Raw genomic sequence first — 18630 nt, 5'->3', positions numbered from 1 at the left:
GCTAAATACAGTAGGTAAAATTACATTAAACTCAAGCGCAAATGAGTTTGTGCTGTGGATGTTCAGTGAGCTGTTTTTCGAGTCAACTTACCGAAAATGTTATGAGGCCGGAAAGTTGGACGAGCAGTAAAGTTTCTCACTGTAGACGTGAGGAGTGTCTTTACTCGTAAGAAATATATTATATTTTTCACGGTTTATTTTTTCTTTTTCTTCCCCATAGGTTTCGGTTCTTCCAAAGTCTGCAGAACTTTTAGGGGAAGTGACAGGGGAGTTGATTTAGCCCGTGGTGTCTCCTCTTTTAATAATTCAATCAAAACTCTTCAAACACTCCAAAACAATGTTTTTGTTAGTACCTTGACATCACCAAGTCACTGCTCAATAGTGTTTCATGTGATTTAAAAAATAAAGTGAAATTATTAAAGGAGATCCTTGATATTCTAAATATCATGGGGAGGCCCTGTGAGCTCCAATTTTCCACTTTACATAATAATCATTCTTGGCTTAAAAAACATAAATGCATAGTGATGTGTATTTCTCCTGGTAAGCATTCACAGATACGCACAGAGACACATGCGTATCGTAACTTACTAAATATGGACATGGCTAAAATCAACCCTGAGCAGTTCAATACTTCCCCCATTGTCTGCTCAACTACCATATATGGTCCATATGAAACCTCAGCTCTGCCCCGTGTCCCTGCCCTGTCAGTCCCATTGTACCGGCGGTGAAATTGCGCTCTTTCCAGGGACAATGGGCAGCGTTGACTTCAGAGGAGCAACCCGAGCGATGCCTCTCAGATAAGGAAGTCGGCAGGAGCCACAGGGAGCACACAGACGTACGGCCGCACTATTTACAGACGTGCTTTGTTTCTGTTTTCTGTCTCTCGGGCGGCTCGCGGCATGCCAATCATTTCCCTCGGCCTGATGTGTGTATCGCGTCTAAAATTTCCAGTCTTACCCTATAAGGTAATAAGTCTCAGAAACCGTACATAGTCGTGAAAATTGGGATCATCATTAACTGAAGTTAAACTTGTGTTTAATTTTGCCTTGGCATACATTTGCACACAAATGAAGGACATCACTATAATTTAACTGTATTTAGCATTTTTAGCGCTAGTATATGTTTATAAGACTATAATGCAGTTTTAAGTTATTTTTACATTTGACACACATGATGGACAAAACTCCACAAGTTAATTCAGTGTTATATTGTGTTATCGAGCATTTCTTAGGTGTTTATACACCAGTTATTGATGCATCATCAGAGAAGTTATCCTTCGAAAAATATATTAATAAACACTTGAAATATTCTCATATGTTCACAACTACACTATACTGTTACAGCGCGTTCTAATCAATATATTTCTTCAGTTGTTGTCGTTAGTAAATGTATAATAAAGTGTCATAAAGTCAGTAATATCGTACAGCTGGGTATTGCCCTCACTCCTTCCAAAAATGGCACCACAGAAAAGAAAACAATGATCTACATATTTACACACTATGACTCACACCCACACACACACCCACACACTTTTCTTTTCTTGCCTGAGGTTCTGTGTGTCCTTTGTTGTCCACTCCCTGCACAGCGGTCAGCTGCTTCCTATCTGGCGCCACACCAATGAGCAACTACCGACCCCCCATCGCCACGGTAACTCTATGAGGAGGTCAAAAGCAGAGGGAGACAAGATAGGAAATGTTGATAGGAAGTAAAGAGGGACGTTCCCCTTGTTCAAAGTTGTGTGTGTTGTTGAAATTGCAGAGTGATTTTGCAGTGCATTAGATGCCTAAGCCTTGGAAGGTTTACGACCGTGTCAGGAACAATAAAAAACTGTCAAAGTGATTGTTGTGAGAATTCCCCTTAGCAGATATGAAAATAAGCATCCTTTAGTGATTCCCCAGTCACACTTAATGCCATCGCTTATAAAAGTGCACAAGTTATTAACTCATCTTCCACTCCGAGACTTTCTGGAGTGATTTTATTCGGTGTGAAAGATAAATCACAAGTCAGCGCATCTGTCTCTCGCCACGAGGCAAGAATTTCAATTTCATCACGAATGCTGCGGACATGTGCGGCGGGAGAGGGGGACCCGGTTCAAAGTGAAATCCTGATCGATTCTGAGCAGAGATACACGGGGAGAGCAGATGAATGAAATACAGGGGAGTGTGCTGGAGGGGTGAGTGGATGTGAAAGAAAATAAAAAAAGAGGAATATAAAGAGAAGAGAGATGAAGGCATGCGGGGAGAGGAGAGATACGGAGATCTGACAGGGGAGACGACTCTCTCATAAAGAGCATTGGATATGAGCCTCAGTCTGTCTCCCCAGGGGATGTAGCCTGGTTTTTCTTTTTCCCAACACACACACACACACACACACAAACACACACACACACACACACACACACACACACACACACACACATATACAGTGAGCTCTCAGTAGAAGCTATATCAAGAGCACACAAACAAAAAACACATATTTAAAAATGTATTTAAAATTAATTTCTATTACAGTTCCCTTCCGCTGCCTAAAATATGAATATGCGGAACACTAAAGACAGACACACAAACATCACCAGTAAATGTTGGCCTTCAAGGGACATTAAGCGATTCTAAAGCAACACAGCTTTTGCAAAAAATCAGCAAATATTTCCTCACGGTTTGTGAACGTCACTACCCGACACCTTAAGAGATGTGTTAGCGAATGGCGCTCATCACAGGGGTTCTCACTTTGTGGTTATAGCACTATTGCTGCGGAAAGCAGTGTTTTGATAACAGTCATCAGTCGAGGGGGAAAAAGGCTTCACCAGAAGGCTGAGACATCTTCTTTCACAACACGCATCGTTATGAAATAAATAGCAGCACTAGCATTTCCTGCAATTCACCAAAAAAGGCCTCATTAACATGCCAGTGTCAGATGTATTGTGTTAAATGTTGTGGCCCGGTCACCCGGATACTGACTCACGATATGTTATCAGTTGTGCTCTCTGTCGTGAGAATAGATGACCCTTAGGAGTCTGGAGAAAGGGGTTTATCTTTTTTACTTTGTGGTATTTCCTGTCCTTTAAATTCCGTTCAGGCTAAAAGTCCCTGCTGAGATGGACAATCCACATGCCGGTGCCCCGGCGGTTGACTGGACTGATTTATTATTGCCAATGAGGGGCGTCCTGTTCGGTGCAAGGCCGTTCACCTGTTTCTTCACAGACACATGGATGTTAAAAACATAGCACATCTCGTATAGAGTGTGTTTGTGCAGTATATGTGTTTATATAGAACACGTTGACAGTGCCCATGGGGAATGACATCCACTATAATATAGAGAATGAGCTGAATAGATGAACATAAATTGATTTTACAGGGAAAAAATGCAAGAAAAGACAGAGCGAGCGGAGCTGCAGCCCCCAGCGGAAAACTTTTCATCTCTCCCTGCTTCCTTATTCTCTTTCATCTTTCAGGATCACTGTTTTACTCCCACTGTTTTTAGACAAATTTGTTATATATGCAATGGGTTTTTAGGATCTTATGTGAAACACACTCCAACCTCCACTGCTCACACATATATCTGCTTCAGATCACTCATACACACACACACACACACACACACACACACACACACACACACACACACACACACACGCACACACACACACACACACACACACACACACACACACACACACACACACACACGCATACACTCACGCACACACACACACACACGCACACGTACACACACACATACATACTTGTTTTATGAGCACCTTCATTATTCATTCATGTGTATTTTCAGATTCTAGCCGAGGGAAAGGGAAACCCAAACTCTGTTCACTTCAAAAGTAGTTTTTGTGTTCCAAATGTACTGTAAGAAAACACGCATATAAAAAAAACAAAAGAATATTTCTGATATATGAATTGTTACGTCCTTCCTGCAACTACAATAATCAGCATAATGATAAATAAAGATGTGCAGATCAGGAGGACGGACAATTCAAATCACCGTCATTTCTGGTGACCTGGTTTCAGCAGGTTAGAAAACTTCACTTTTATCCACTAAACGTTATTTAGATTCAAACATAACCCCCCCAAAAGCAAAAGCATAAACAAAAACAGGTAAATTACTTTGAACCCCCAACAAATGGTTCTACCCACCCATACAGCAGCAGGTGAAAAATGTAATCCAATGGGTGCTATTAGAACATAATCAATTCATGGAACATAACCTTCATCATCAGCCATATAATGTGCATTTAAAGTACTTATTTCATGAACACACACACTGGACACACATGCAGATGGTTTTCTTTTTGGCATGAGACATGTTCGCACACATGAAGATTTCAAGATGTTCTTACATCCGGTGTCCATCAAATAGCACTTGAACACATTGTGGGTAGTTTCTTCATGTTCCAGACCATAAACCTGTGCCTCTGTTGTCACACAGGCAGCACAGGGCACCTACATACGGTAGCTCACGTTTTCAAAAGACTCCTTTTCACCTCACTTACTCCCTCTCCGGGGGAGAGAGCACATTTCCTGCTCCTGTTTCATTTGTGTGCCTTTGAAGAGCGCAAGCAAACGATAAAAGGTTTGCTTTTGGGTAAGAAGCAAATAGAGATGTCACTGAACATTTGAACAGGAATTTTCGGAAAAGCTGTCCTCGTCACGGAGTTCAGCAGTCTGACGCAGTGGTGTGGGTGTGTGTGTGTGTGTGTGTGTGTGTGTGTGTGCTCGCACACATGCGCACGCACGCACACACACACACAGATAGACACACTGATTTAAATACTCCAGCGCTGCTTTGAAATGGAAATGTTTCGGCCACGTTCCAGTGAATAGGAAGCCGAGGAAGAGAAAGAACTCTCTCCTGACACAAAGACTGAAAAACAAAACAAAAAGCCAAAAAGAGAGAAAGGGACATGGGAAAGCCTGGCTCCTGCAAAACCAATCGCACTCCTGCATTTGGTCTCTAAAGTCCCAATGTGACTTTGTACTGTCACGTAATGTATGTATGAGATTTGTGAGGAATCGCCTCGATATGTTTGCAGGATCTGAGAACATATAAATGAAGAGAAAAAAAAGAAATAAGGCCGTCCCACCGTCGGCCACTTTTGGCCCATTAAGAGGTGTTGATAAAATCTCCAAAGCTGATGGGCCTGACATTTCTCTCACGCAACTTCACCAGAAGTAGACCGGGCAGTGCTCCCTCCTGTAGTGGTCGACTTTTACTCTTGCTAGACTCCACACGTGCGTGAACAAACTCAGCGGAGTGGAGTCCGACGGAGCAGTTGTGTAACGCAGTTGTCCTCTCGTTGTCTCGCAGAACTTTGAACCGAGCCGTTGAGATGTTTCTCCTCGTCTTTGCCCAAACTTTGATGTTGGGACATTTTTGTTCAGACTTGATCTGGATAGAAATGCACTTTGAGGCACTTTTAGACACAAGGCACAAGATCTTACAGTACACAACCAGTACCAGGGTTTCCATCTATATGTACAGTATACATTACTTTTACAACTCTTCAAGTTGTAATAAATGAGAAAAAGACGATGTCAGAGACGATGATTAAAAAAAAGCACACTAAAAAACACTTTGTATTGCACATTGTGCCTCATAGGAAGTATTATATGACTTCTAATGTTTCATGATGCAGAATATTTTCTCTTACCCCAAGTGTCCACAGGGACAGAAACATACATTTTATACATATACATTCCTAATGTTCTGTTTTGACCATATCTTCTCTTTCTCTCTCTGTCTCTGCCTGTCTCTCTTTCCACACACACACACACACACACACACACACACACACACACACACACACACACACACATCACTGTGGCCATAAAATCTTGCTGCAATTTCATTGGCTGAGGCAGAACATCCCTCCAACCAATGAGTGCACTGAACAGGTCTGTGGACTGGCGACCTGGTTAAACTACTCGGCGACTGAATCATATTGGTATGCCGACACGTGTGCGTGTACAGAACACACACACACACACACACACACACACACACACACACAGGGAGCTGATGGGGGAAGTGTGACACGTCTTGCATATAGATCCGCAGGATCTGTCTCAAAGATAAAGCTTGACTCTGTGTGTGTCTGTGTGTGTGTGTGTGTGTGTGTGTGTGTGTGTGTGTGTGTGTGAGCACGCCGTCTTCTGTCTGCTCTGTCTCCTCCTATTTGCCTCCTCCTCTCATCACCCCTCACTAATTGACTCCTCAATGTCAGCAACCATTTCTCTCCTTCCCCCTGCGTCTCTCTCTCTCTATTTCTCTCTCCTGTCCTCGTTTTTCCCCCCAGATAGTTTATTATCAGGGCCCAAATCTTCGCTATAAGCTCCTCCAGCACTCTCCTCACTTTGTTCCTCATTGTCATTAGCTTTTCTTTGTATGATAAAGTAATTACTCCTGCTTTACCCTCCCCTGATCTCATCTCCTTTCCCTATGTCGTCCCCCACGACGTGTGTAAGTTTCCTCTTTACCCTCTCCTCCTTCTTCCCGGTCTTGCATGTTCCTTCCAACTGTCTGAGTAATGAGTTTCTCTGTTCTGGCGATCAGCCCATATTCCCAGCGCGCGCGCACACACACACACACACAGACACACACAGACACAGACACAGACACACACACACACACACACACACACACACACACACACACACACACACACACAGACACACACAGACACACACAGAGACACACACACACAGACACAGACACACACACACACACACAGACACACACACACACACACACACACACACAGACACACACAGACACACACAGAGACACACACACACAGACACAGACACACACACACACACACACACACACACACACACACACACAGACACACACAGAGACACACACACACACACACACACACACACACACATTCATGATTCAGCTGTGTGCCGCGTCTGTATGTGAGCTTAGATCTGCAGCAGACGCAAAGGCAGACACTGAAATGATGAAACAGATGAAAGGGTAGAGATGAGGGATAGAAGAGAAGGATGAAGACGGGAGAGAGGCTGAATGGGATAGATGTGTGTGTGCACTGGATACGTAACATTTTGATGTAACCCAACTATCTCTGTGTTTGTAGAGAAAGATTCTGATTGGACGATGGAGAGACCACGTGTATCGTTAAGGGTGTGAAGGACAGAGCTAGAAGGAGGGTTCTACCTATCACACACACAGACACACACCATGAGGTTGAATTACAATTTGATTGTAATCACTTTTGCATTCTCTCCCCCTATTGGGTAACGTTGTGGTTTGCGTTTTTTTTTTTTTCTTTTGTGAAAAGAAAACACCAGCGCGAAGCCGGTGGCTTCAGTTACTGTGGCATTACATCACCGCCTGCGTGGTTGCATCACGGGAGCAGGTTGGATTGGTTTGGTGTCACTCATGTCACAGAGAGTGAGCGATGTCTGCGCTGGACGCAACATTTACATCACAACAATTTGGCAATCGTGTTTTCTCCATCTCCGTTTCATTCACGTGTTGGTGGCACATTCTGATAAGGCCCCATTCATTTCATAAATGACCCAGCCCTTCGCGTCTTCAGGAAATCAGACGCCAGTCATGAGCATATCTATGGATGCCGAAAACATCATTAATGTTTTTTATTCTGTTTTTGATGTTTAGTGTTTGAAATAAAGACAACGTTATATTATTATAGTAAGTGGTGGAGTCAGCCATTTCGGTCCTGTTCAGCCATGATGTTTGCTTTGCATAAGACATATCAGAGCTTTATTCCCACTGCTGCTTCACATTAAAAGTATGTCATTATCTCGTTTTGAGGCAGGGAACACAATCTATACAGAATGTCCTGCTAAAAAGATGCATCTACAAAAAAACCCACTGATCATTATAAATGTTGCTCTGGGTCATACAGTCGCATCAGTCAAACGGCTCCAAAAAAGGAAAGAATTCCCTCGTAGTATCTCTTTAGTGTGTGCGCGTGGACTACTATTTGCACTGAAGAAGAGACGAATTTTTCAAAAACCAGCTGCCAAAATAGCACAGATGCTATCTTCACATCCTTGGACAAGGTTTCATTAATCCTCCTCATTTGCCAGATGGGATGGGATGAGGGGGGGGGGTGCTTCACGGGACAATACAATGAGTCATTTAAAGTTGAGACAATCACAGGAAAGGATTTGTGAGTCGATTTGCTTATTTATTACACTTTTCTTTACGCTGCTGGTGAGGGGAGATATAAACTGAGACAACTATTCTTAGCAACGGCTCTCGCCAAGTTTGAGCGGTTGGTTCAGAACGACACATCTCTCCAGAATCAAAAATAAATAATAAATCTAATCTCTGAGTGGTCAGCAACTCTCTGGTTGAAAACAACATTTTGGAACTCCAGCAACCCGTACATTTTCTCTCTGATATTTACTGCTGCATATGGTTAAATTTGAAGTGGTAAAACACACACACACACACACTTAGACACTCTCTGCAATCTTATCTCTCTCTCTCTCTTCGTTCTTGATACATATCAGCTGTGATGTAAAGATGCTGACTGCTTCAGGGTGCAGGGAGCAGAGCTGCACGGACTGAAATTTCACTTTCTCATCATCAGGTACTGCCGAGCTGCAGTCCCAGTCGAACTGGACTAATGACTTCTGATATTCAGTTATATCAGACCTGGGTCAAATACGTGTCTGTGTTTTTCTTTGTCCTGCGCGGCCCCAGCAGCAGATGCAGTTTTCTGCATACAGAAAAAGTAAATTGCCGGTTACAGAAAACTCTGCGCTAGTAGAATTTTATGTTACGGAAAAACAACAACATCATCTTCTGCTGCTGCTGCTGCTGCTGCTGCTTTGTGTTTTGAATCACTATGAAAAAGAAAGAAAAAAGAAAAAAGGCTACGAGAGAACAGACTCTGAGCCTTAAAAGGGGAGAGAAAGGTCAGAATGCCATCAGCACCAATCACCTTGTCAGTCACCAATGTCAGGCAGACAGTTGGAAAATCTCACCCACTCAGTCCAAAACAATTACTCGTAGCTTTCCTCTTCCTTGCCTCGGCACACGCCCCCTTGAGTTTTTGAGCATTATGACCAAACCATATGTCCAGTATATTGCACCTACGACATTCGCGATCTGGCTCTTGATCACATTTGAATCTAAGGTAATGTGTTTTCGAGAGTGAAAGCACTGGCGGGGTGAGAATCGCGACCCCCTGAGCGTCAGCTGCTTGCCTGCGGTAAAGAAATTCACGAGATAGTTTCGAGGCTGCAGATGTTCTTTGTGTTTGTGTTGCACGGTTATGTAAGCGTTGGCAATCCGCGACGTCTCGAGTGCCGGAGGTTGCAACGTAAGTACGAAAGGTCAACAGAATTCCCGTCGCGCCTGGGATGCTGATTCGTGAGCAATGATCTCGGGCCTGTAGTGAGAAGTCAAACTCTGGACTGAATTTACTGAAAATATACCGAATGAATCAGATTCAGGAAAACATCATTGATCCGCAGTCGAAATTACAGAGACGGCAAGTTTAAAAAGACAACTCATTGCAACTCTGTAAAAGTCATTTAAAATCTATAAAACATTTGTGAAAAAGCGGAAATGAACATAATTGTGAGGCACACCCATATGCATCATTTCTTTAAATGAAAGCAGCCTCCTATTGTCCTTTGCCATTGCCAACGTTTCACAATAGCCACGCTCAAACAATAGCGCGCTGCTAAATAAGTTTCCCCCTGGTGCCTGTGTGTCTATTGTCCAGTCAGTGTACTGCAGCGGTGCGGCGAGCCGGGATCGAGCAGTCAACTGGAGGAAGAGAACAGACACTGGAGCAGTCCGAACAATGGCTTTGGCCTGCGTTTGCTATTTCGAGGGGCTTCCTCCACCTTTAGCCTCGCCCCGAACTTCACCCAGCCTCCAGGACTTGGTTCGGCTCTATCGTTTCTTTTTTTCTCGTGCGAGCAGGAGTCTAATCTAGACAAGAGGGTGAGGCGCAGAGCGGCTCGTGGATTGAAATGGCTTCCCGGATGATGTTTCTGTCTCCCCGACCTGCTGCCATGCGAACAATGGGGTGTGGATCTTGTTTTAACAATTCGATTTTCTGAGGCACACGCTCCTCGGACACAACTTAGTCCCAAAGTAGAATGTAGCACTGATGCAAGAACATGAATATGAGACTCATTTCCTTCATTTGTTTATAAATGTGTGGACCTTCACCCTTCTGTGGTGCTGCAATATATCCAAAATGAGAAATCCACTGTGCACACACACAAGCTGTAACGGCGCCCTCAGCTCAGGAAGCCCGGCTTTCCGATGACAGGAAGCAGCCCTCGCCATGGAGACAGCAGTCTGAGCGGGTGTCCCGCAGGTCAGACACAAGCACACACATGCACACGCAATCTGACGCCTTGTACGGGGAGAGGCGGCGAGGTAGAAATCTATGAAGCGCAAAAAAAAGATTCAGGAAAGAACTGATGCACAAATCCCTTCCCTGTTTATACAGACCATAACCTTTAACCACCGAGGAACACACACACACACACACACTTTCACTCAGGCACACTCTCAGCCCCGTGGTCAACACAAGGCTTTTAATAGACAGGAAGCGCCGAGCCTCTGTCAGTCCACGAGGAGGTGGTGACCCTCTCTCGATCCTCTCCTGTCTCGTTGTCTTTTGATCTTCCCCATATTAAACCCCGCTTATTTTTTTATTACAGTTTAAACATGACTACATGTGCGTTCTCTGGTTACTCAGTATTCACTGCACCCGCCGGCATCTAAATCAATAAAGTGATGAGCAGTCAGTACATCTGTAAAGGGAAAAAGGAAGCTCATCAGTCAGTCAGCAGTGTGCCCTCCTAAATAAAGTTATAATTAATAAGACAATGTGCTTTTATTTCTAAGGTTGCCCAGTAAAATATCAGCCAGTGCGACACCAGTAAACCATTACACGCCTCAGCGTTACATACAATACAATAGTACACCACACAGTATCACACTATTATTTACCTGAACATACTGTACCACTTTAGCACACCAGAAAGAAAGAAAGAAAGAGGCCACAGCTCCTCCAAACTGCTACATTAAAGTATATCATACCCTGGAGCTTCCACCCAATATTGTATGATACAATAGTATTTATGTCTTTCGTTAATTCTGTACTTGCACACATTTAGAGTCATATTCTTGGACCACAACTCACATATCTAAAGCATTTCCATGGATTCATAATTTCATTATTTTGTTTCATCATTATTAGATTCCATTATATTGTATTGTGAGTTACAGTAAGTGTAAAGGGTAAAGGGGAACAACATTCACTTCATGGTGGCCATTGTTTATGGTCTGTATGCATGCAGCGTGTCCTTCCACAGTTAAAGAAAGTAAATGAGACAATCCCCATAACCATGTCACGATTTAATGCAAACACATTAAATCGTAACTTGTAGTCGGTGAGGGGCGATTTTGCTGTACGTGTGTGTGTGTGTGTGTGTGTGCGTGTGTTGTAGTGAACTTCGCCTGGTGTTCATTCATCTGCATTAAAGGGCGTACACACACATCACTTCCTCCCGTGTGTTTGTACTCTGGCTCCATGCTGACCCGAACCTTACACACACTTTCCTCATACTCCCTCCAAACCAAAACCAAAACATTGACCTCCGTCTCCTCCTCCGCTCCTCCCCGTGTACCTCCCTCCCCCTTTGTCACTCAATCCTCCCCCTCCAACTTTATACTGTACTGTACTGTACTGCACTGTACACACAGCCGTTCCATCACTGTGATTATAGTGGCGTCGGTGGTGTTATTTGAGTTTTGGAGCGGCGCTTAGAGTTGTTTGCTTGTCATGTGACAACACGTAGCTGAAAGAACGAGTTAATAATCTATTTGGTGTCAAGGAGGAAAGGCCACGATTTGGAAACACGTGAGTCACGTGTCTCATATAAACCAACACAAACAAATAGTGGAGATCAAATCAATTCCAGACCTTTCTTCCATTGGAAAAAAAACAGATCACGAAAAACACACCGGGTTTATATTGTGCAACCCAGCCAATCAGAGTGGACCAGTGAGGGGGAGTTATTCAGAAGGAATTAGGGTCAATTGATTAAAACCCCTGTTTGGAAAAGCACATGTAATGCTGTGTAAGTGATGGTGGACACTGGAAAATTCCACACAAAGCAGGTTTAGGTGGAAATGATGTGACAGTGGTCCAGGTCCGTCTTCGGAAGAACATATCATGCGACACGCTTGAGCTACATCCCTCACGCTTGTGATGTGAAACTGATGATCAATTCCAATCAGTCAACCCAGCATCCTGCAATCTCGTCTTCACTCCCTTTCCTTCCCTTTTTCGCTCTGACACAAACACACACGCCACCACGATGCACACGTCAGCGAAACCAGTGACATTAGAACCGAAGCAACCCGACACAGACAGCTTTGCACATCTCGAGCCCCAACAGGAAAGATGTGCACAGAAGGACCACACCGCGTCAAGCAACAGCGGATCATCGCTGCAGATGTTAACTGGGCTACACACAAACAATCGTGATTAACAGGTCCAAAAAACTAGATTTCATATCAAAAGTATTCCGCCACAATATTGAACCTCACCGACAAAATGAACAACAATCAAGGTTTAAAAAAAAATAATATTACAGTGACCTGGCAACACACACAAAAAAATCCCGCCACTCTGAAATCCAACTGTTCAACCATCAGCCTTTAACAGGGTTTAGGCTTAACGCAACGTTATGTGATTAGACATGAGACCATGAATACTGCTGGTATAGCTCAGTGGGTTACACCGCTGACTTTGGTACCGAAGGTCTGGGGGTTCGATTTAGCTTGGCTGAAAAACTTTGGACAATATTAGAGTCCAAAAAAACGGTTATTGTAATTTGCTTTGGACAAAAGCGTCAGCTAAATGAATGTAATGTAATACTGAAAGTATAATTTCATCACAATGTAGCCATTATACTGTAAGAGTGGAGAGCTCACGCTGCACCAAATGGCAGACCCATTGGTTTGTCAACTGTCGGTTTGAAGCCTCACGTGGAGCATTTTGACCAGCACCATCTTGTTGTTGTTTTTTTTAAACCAGAAAGAACCATATTTGGAGGTGCAGGGGTGGGCCTGACTGGGAGCTCGTCCACTGCCCCTCCACCTACACCTGCAACCATTACTCTCCGGACCTGGTGACTACGTCCGTTTGTGTAGACAGTCTATGCTCTGCACCAAAGTTTTATGCCGCAGCCTGACCGTGAGACTGAAATGCATATTGCATCATCCTTACCCAACCAATAGCAGTAAAACGATGTCCTCAGTATAAAGGATGTCATTGATACTTCAGGCTCATCCCATTAGGGCCTCTAAACTGGAGGATAGCTGCTATAAAGATGAAGCTAATCCAATACAAACCAGTCCAATTTCACATTAGTAATATTGTTTAATATGCACCATGCAGCGACCATTTTGAATGTGAAATGATTAGACAGATTTTTTAATTAAGCTCTGTTGGAACAGTGCCCCAGACTTCAGTGCTTCACTCTTCAGTCTGTCTCCGCCACTTCCTCTCTCCCTGCCTTCCTCCTCCTCTCCTCATCTCCCCAGCCGGTCCTGCTGTATCCTGAGCTCAGCATCCCGGTGGGCCAATGAATGGCTGGCCTACGGGTGTTGTGATGCCCCGCTGCGCATGCCACACAGCCGCCTTTCTTTTTTGTGTCTCTCTACGGATCATCTCTTTCTTGCCTTCTTCTTTTCTCTACTTAATCCCACAGTCGGTTTCGGTGGCACGACCGACAGCACCCTAGGACAAGTGCTCTGCTTCGCACACTCACCGAGGACCAATACACACACACACACTCATATCCAGCTAGCTGAGAGGAGAGGAGATGATAATGAATTATTGGATTATAAAACATTATCAGCTGTTCTGATTTTGGCATGGTTTGCCACTCAATGATAAGAAAAGCAATAGTTAAGTGAAAAGCTAAACTGAATCACAATTATTTGATTTTTTTCCGGGGGGACAAATGTATCACTACTGATATTTTTAGAACTCGCCAGCAACCACTTTCCCAAACTTTCAACCACTTCAATTCATTTCGCAAGCTCGTGGGTCCTGACCCCGTCGCTTAGGGAGCTAACCTCCTGGGAAAAGCATTGCACTACGTATTAATCCACAGTGGAAAACATTCTTTAGCAAAGTCATTATTTTGTCCTTTTGCCAAAAAGTACAGCGTCCGACTGTTTTAGGAAATTGTTGAGCCTTGTCAAAGATAGAACTATCTGACTAACAGATTCAGATGTTCTTACTCACAGTGTAAGAAACAACTAGTGTCCTGGGGTTTACAAGATGTCGTTCGAATAGAGAATCGGTGGAACACCAGGTGAGAGGAGAACCAGCTCGGAACACGTCAGCCTTTACAGGGCAGAGAGCGAGCAAAGGAAACCGGGTGCTTTGTTGTCCACATACGAGGCCCGTTACATCTGTGACGCCATATGACTCATTAGTGAAATTAAATCCGACCTTCTTTGTAGTCCCGTGGGGGAGTTTAGCAGCAGACTGAGAACAAGTGTGTGTGTGTGTGTGTGCGTGTGTGTTTGCATGAGTATGCTTCAAGGCCAACGCAGCTGATGAATCCCCGGAAAGCATTGCTTTCTCTCCACATTGAGTCAGGAAATGAACTGGGACAAGGAGCTATTGTCACATAAAGAAGCTTGAACAAGCTGGCAAGGTGTGTGAGTGTGAGTGTGTGTCATATCATAGAAATGAAGTTCAGTTGGGAAGCGTATGCCTCCCAATTCACAAACATTCTCGTTTTCATCCAACCACTACACGACACACTCGCCTTGAGCTGATCACTAAGTTTAAAATGTTCTCTCTCTTCTGTCATTCAGCTGTCATTTTAGCACCACAGTCACTTCTTGACTCACCTCCACCTGCACCACCTCAACTCTGGACGCCCGGTCATGTCCCATCAAACCGCCCGACCAGAAGCCCTTCATGAGACGTCCCAACTTCAGCTCCATTCCTCACCACCACCACCAGTGTCTTGGCTCTGAAGCATTTAATTCATTGGACTGCTTCCGTGATGTTCTACTTCCTGCCAGGGTCCAAATTTGATTCCAATTAAACTCATTCTCATCCGTTTGTCCTGATGGAACTGAAATGAACTGAATTGCTCCACTGGTCTTGTACCAATAACACAGGTAGATATTAAACGTGTTATATGGCCTAGATTTTAGACCGTGGGTTTGACCCACCATTAAAAGTGGACGACTGGATAGAAACTCGATGTATGTGCAACAATATACTTAAAGCTGTGAGTTATGTTTGGAATTTTCAACGTGTTTATATCCCCGTGTCACCTATGTGACAAGCGATCAATGTTGTGAGACGGAGCCCTGCTCCGACAGTCGGTCATGGACAGGAAGCAAATGTAAACAGGCGGCGAGGGTCACACACCGCCTCCTTTGTCTTGTGTCAGGATGGGTCAGCCGCTTTTTGTGTGCTTAGGCATGTGTTTGATCTGTTATGGCTGTGTTCCCAGAGGTGGTGTGTCACCAGCTAACCAATAAAATGGCAGGAGAGGGTCCGAGCCACAAAGACAAACGATGAGTGGGTTGAAGAGGTGAACGAACCTGCAGGGGTACTGTAGGATGAAAGACAGAGAGAAAGAGCACAAAACAGCAAACACTATTTAACACTTGGAACTACTTTCTTTTTAACACTTAAATGGTTTACAGTGCCCCACAACACATTTTTGTCAGATGAGAGGAGATAAAACATGATTATAATCAATGTGAAGTATTTATTATGATTAACTTTTCTTAATTTTATATTATATTTTGTATCTGCAGGTAATTAATGTTAACACTGTACAGATTTCTTCTTTTTTGTAATTAAATAGAATTACAATAGGCAATCTGAGTTATCCGGATTGGCTGGCGACCTGTCCAGGGTGTACCCCGCCTCTCGCCCAATGTTAGCTGGGATTGGCTCCAGCGACCCCCCGCGACCCTTAAATGGATAAAGCGGTAGACGATGAATGAATGAATCTGAGTTATCCATCATTCCCTAACTCATTGTGGATGCTTCAAATAGGGGGTGTTCTAATTGATGATATAAAGCACTCCAATAAAACATTATATCTGTGTATAAATATATCATTCAGAGTTATAAAGATGTATTTATCATATATGGCCTATAAAAGCTAAATACCAGGTAAGCAAAGTAAAATGTTACCAATCTGTATCTTGTTCTCTCAGTTATAATCCTGATATACTATAGGTCCATCTATTTTCAGCCTCCTATGGGATTTCTGTGTCAATCTGTCACCCTCTGTTCATACACATACTGTATATAGCCTTAGAGCTCGTCATTTTCTCACCATATTTGTATGCACTGTGCATGTCCTTTAGTGAGGAATAGGCTCAGGAGAAGATTTCAGGGTGAAACTGAAAAACTGGCTATGGGAATGAGGTTTTTGTGTTCCTGTGAATACAAACATATACAAAAGCGCTCACCTGGACAATGGCCTGGAGGAATCAAAGGCCAAAACCGGGCCATCTGGTACCACAGCCTGTAGCTGACCAGTCAGCATTAAGTCGGCAAATCTCCCCCCTGCCTTTTGCATGCACTCATCCACCCACACACTGACAGACAGGCCGCGGCTCTGTTCAGTCTCAGCGGAGCTCTGATGGCCTTTGTGAGGCAGCCATGCTGGAGGCGACGTGCCCGGCACACTGTTCCACCACGACATGTTGGCTTCGTTATTTCTACATTCAGGGGGAGGATTCGGTGTCACCCCCCCCCTCTGTATGGAAAATGAAATCAAGCTCTATGAGCCCATTTCCAGTGAGACACAGATGAGGTATATTTTTTTAGGAAACTATGGTGGAGAATTTGAATCATACACCCGTCTGTATGTAACAGAGAAGCCCAGCTTGAGACCTCTGTTAGGCTGAATGTCTTTTCTGCCCCCAGCAATGTTTTGAGTGTACCGCCTGCAGCCTGGTTTTGGTGGCTGTTAAGTGAAAATTGTTGGTTTGACTCAACTGCGCCGCATATTTGTAAATACAAATATTTGTGAATACAAGGATCTAAAGAAAATCTAAACTTCCCCAAAAAAACATAACATTATATCTTATTTTATTGATTTTCTTTTCTTATTATCTTAATCATCTTCATCAAGCAGCAACTCTCTTGTTTTTTTGCATCTGCTCACCGTTGAAGATTAAGTAACTCCCTGTGAAAAAAAGACAGCTGAACCAACCGAGCTCACCTGAAAGGTCAGTTGTCTGCTTCCATTCAAAGTCTCTAATCACGGCTCAATGGATCTAGGTCATGCGGTCAGCCAGGTCCATGGTCTTAGCACTGAATAGATCCAACTATCAATGCAGAGATGAGAGGTGCTGGTTACTGAGAGAGTGAAAGGAGAGTCTAAACAGTATTCTTTTATATTTCGACTGACAGAGACAGTACACGTGAGCAGTAGAGGGTATTTAGTCTATGACACATTTGCAGGATTCTAAGGGCTTTGAGAAATGATTAATCAAAATCCTCCATTTATCCCTAATGTGAGCCATTCATGCACAGTCACAAAAGCACCCCCCCAAAAATGATATATAATATTGAGCAGAAAGAGATCAACAAACATGTTTTTAACACGCTGTGTGGTGGTCTGTGGGATTATGGAAACATTGACATTCGTCACCATGTCAAAAGCTGAACATTAGTAATGTAGGGCAGGTCGTCCCACACTGAGCACGCACACACTCACACATTTCCACTCCAGATGAGTGATTGACCTGCGTGAGGGCCGACATAGAGTCTGAGTGACAACGTGCTCAGTATTTTGCTCCCTGGTGTCAGATGAGAGCTGGTAGGCAACACCGACGACCTCTTACTCCGCTGCCTACCTTGTACCACTGCAACTTCAGCATGGAGAGCTGCAGGAATGTGTCGATGTTGAAATGGCAAGCTGAACAATCCTGTCAAAAGGCCCGTCTTGTTCAACTGGACAACATCGAGGAATCAGCAGGGCATCGACAACTGCTGGACAATCAGAGTCCTCGTGCTTGAGGACACTTCTGCAGAGATCCTGATTTGAAATGTGCCTCTTAACCTATTTATAACAAACATCCTTTCTCAATTTCCGTGGCCCCGTTCACGTCCACAGTACATGACACATTTTGAAGAGAGAAGGCGAAATGTTCTCGTCTCAAAACACACACGACAATACAGACAATCCCAGTGCATCAACGGTCCTTGAGTGAATCCTTCTTTTCTGGACTCTTCGAACATTTCAGCCTGAGCTTCGTGTCAATGAACGCACCCTGTGTCCACATCTCAAATTTCCACGCTGACCTGGTTTCTCCGCATTGTTTGCTCTGCTGCGGTTGACCCGCGCTCTCGCGTCCCCCGGTGCCTGCATTTGTTACATGATGCTATGCAAACTTCTCCTGCGGAAACAGCCAGACATCCTGTGCGCCGGAAGTTAGCCAACGGGGCTGCAAACCGCCAGCCTGTGCTCCGTGCACAGACTTTGAGAAGGTCATCCTTCCTGAGCGGTTCATTAGTTCTGATGCCGCAGATGGATGCGATAGCATGAGCACCGCAACTGTCATGGAGCGCTGAGAAATACA

The 18630-nt window shown here is 44.0% G+C and overlaps 1 long non-coding RNA gene across 1 annotated transcript; it reads right to left on the bottom strand.

The window, feature by feature from the left end:
- Window positions 1-464: 464 nt before the first annotated feature.
- Window positions 465-17431, bottom strand: LOC118290215. The gene is made up of 3 exons (XR_004786367.2): window positions 17268-17431; window positions 14917-15635; window positions 465-1653 (listed from the first exon to the last, which is right to left on the bottom strand). It is a non-coding gene; the product is annotated as an uncharacterized LOC118290215 (long non-coding RNA).
- Window positions 17432-18630: the final 1199 nt, after the last annotated feature.

Source organism: Scophthalmus maximus, chromosome 18 (genome assembly GCF_022379125.1).
Source record: "Scophthalmus maximus strain ysfricsl-2021 chromosome 18, ASM2237912v1, whole genome shotgun sequence".
NCBI lineage: Eukaryota > Metazoa > Chordata > Actinopteri > Pleuronectiformes > Scophthalmidae > Scophthalmus > Scophthalmus maximus.
This window is presented reverse-complemented; position numbering and strand designations above follow the sequence as displayed.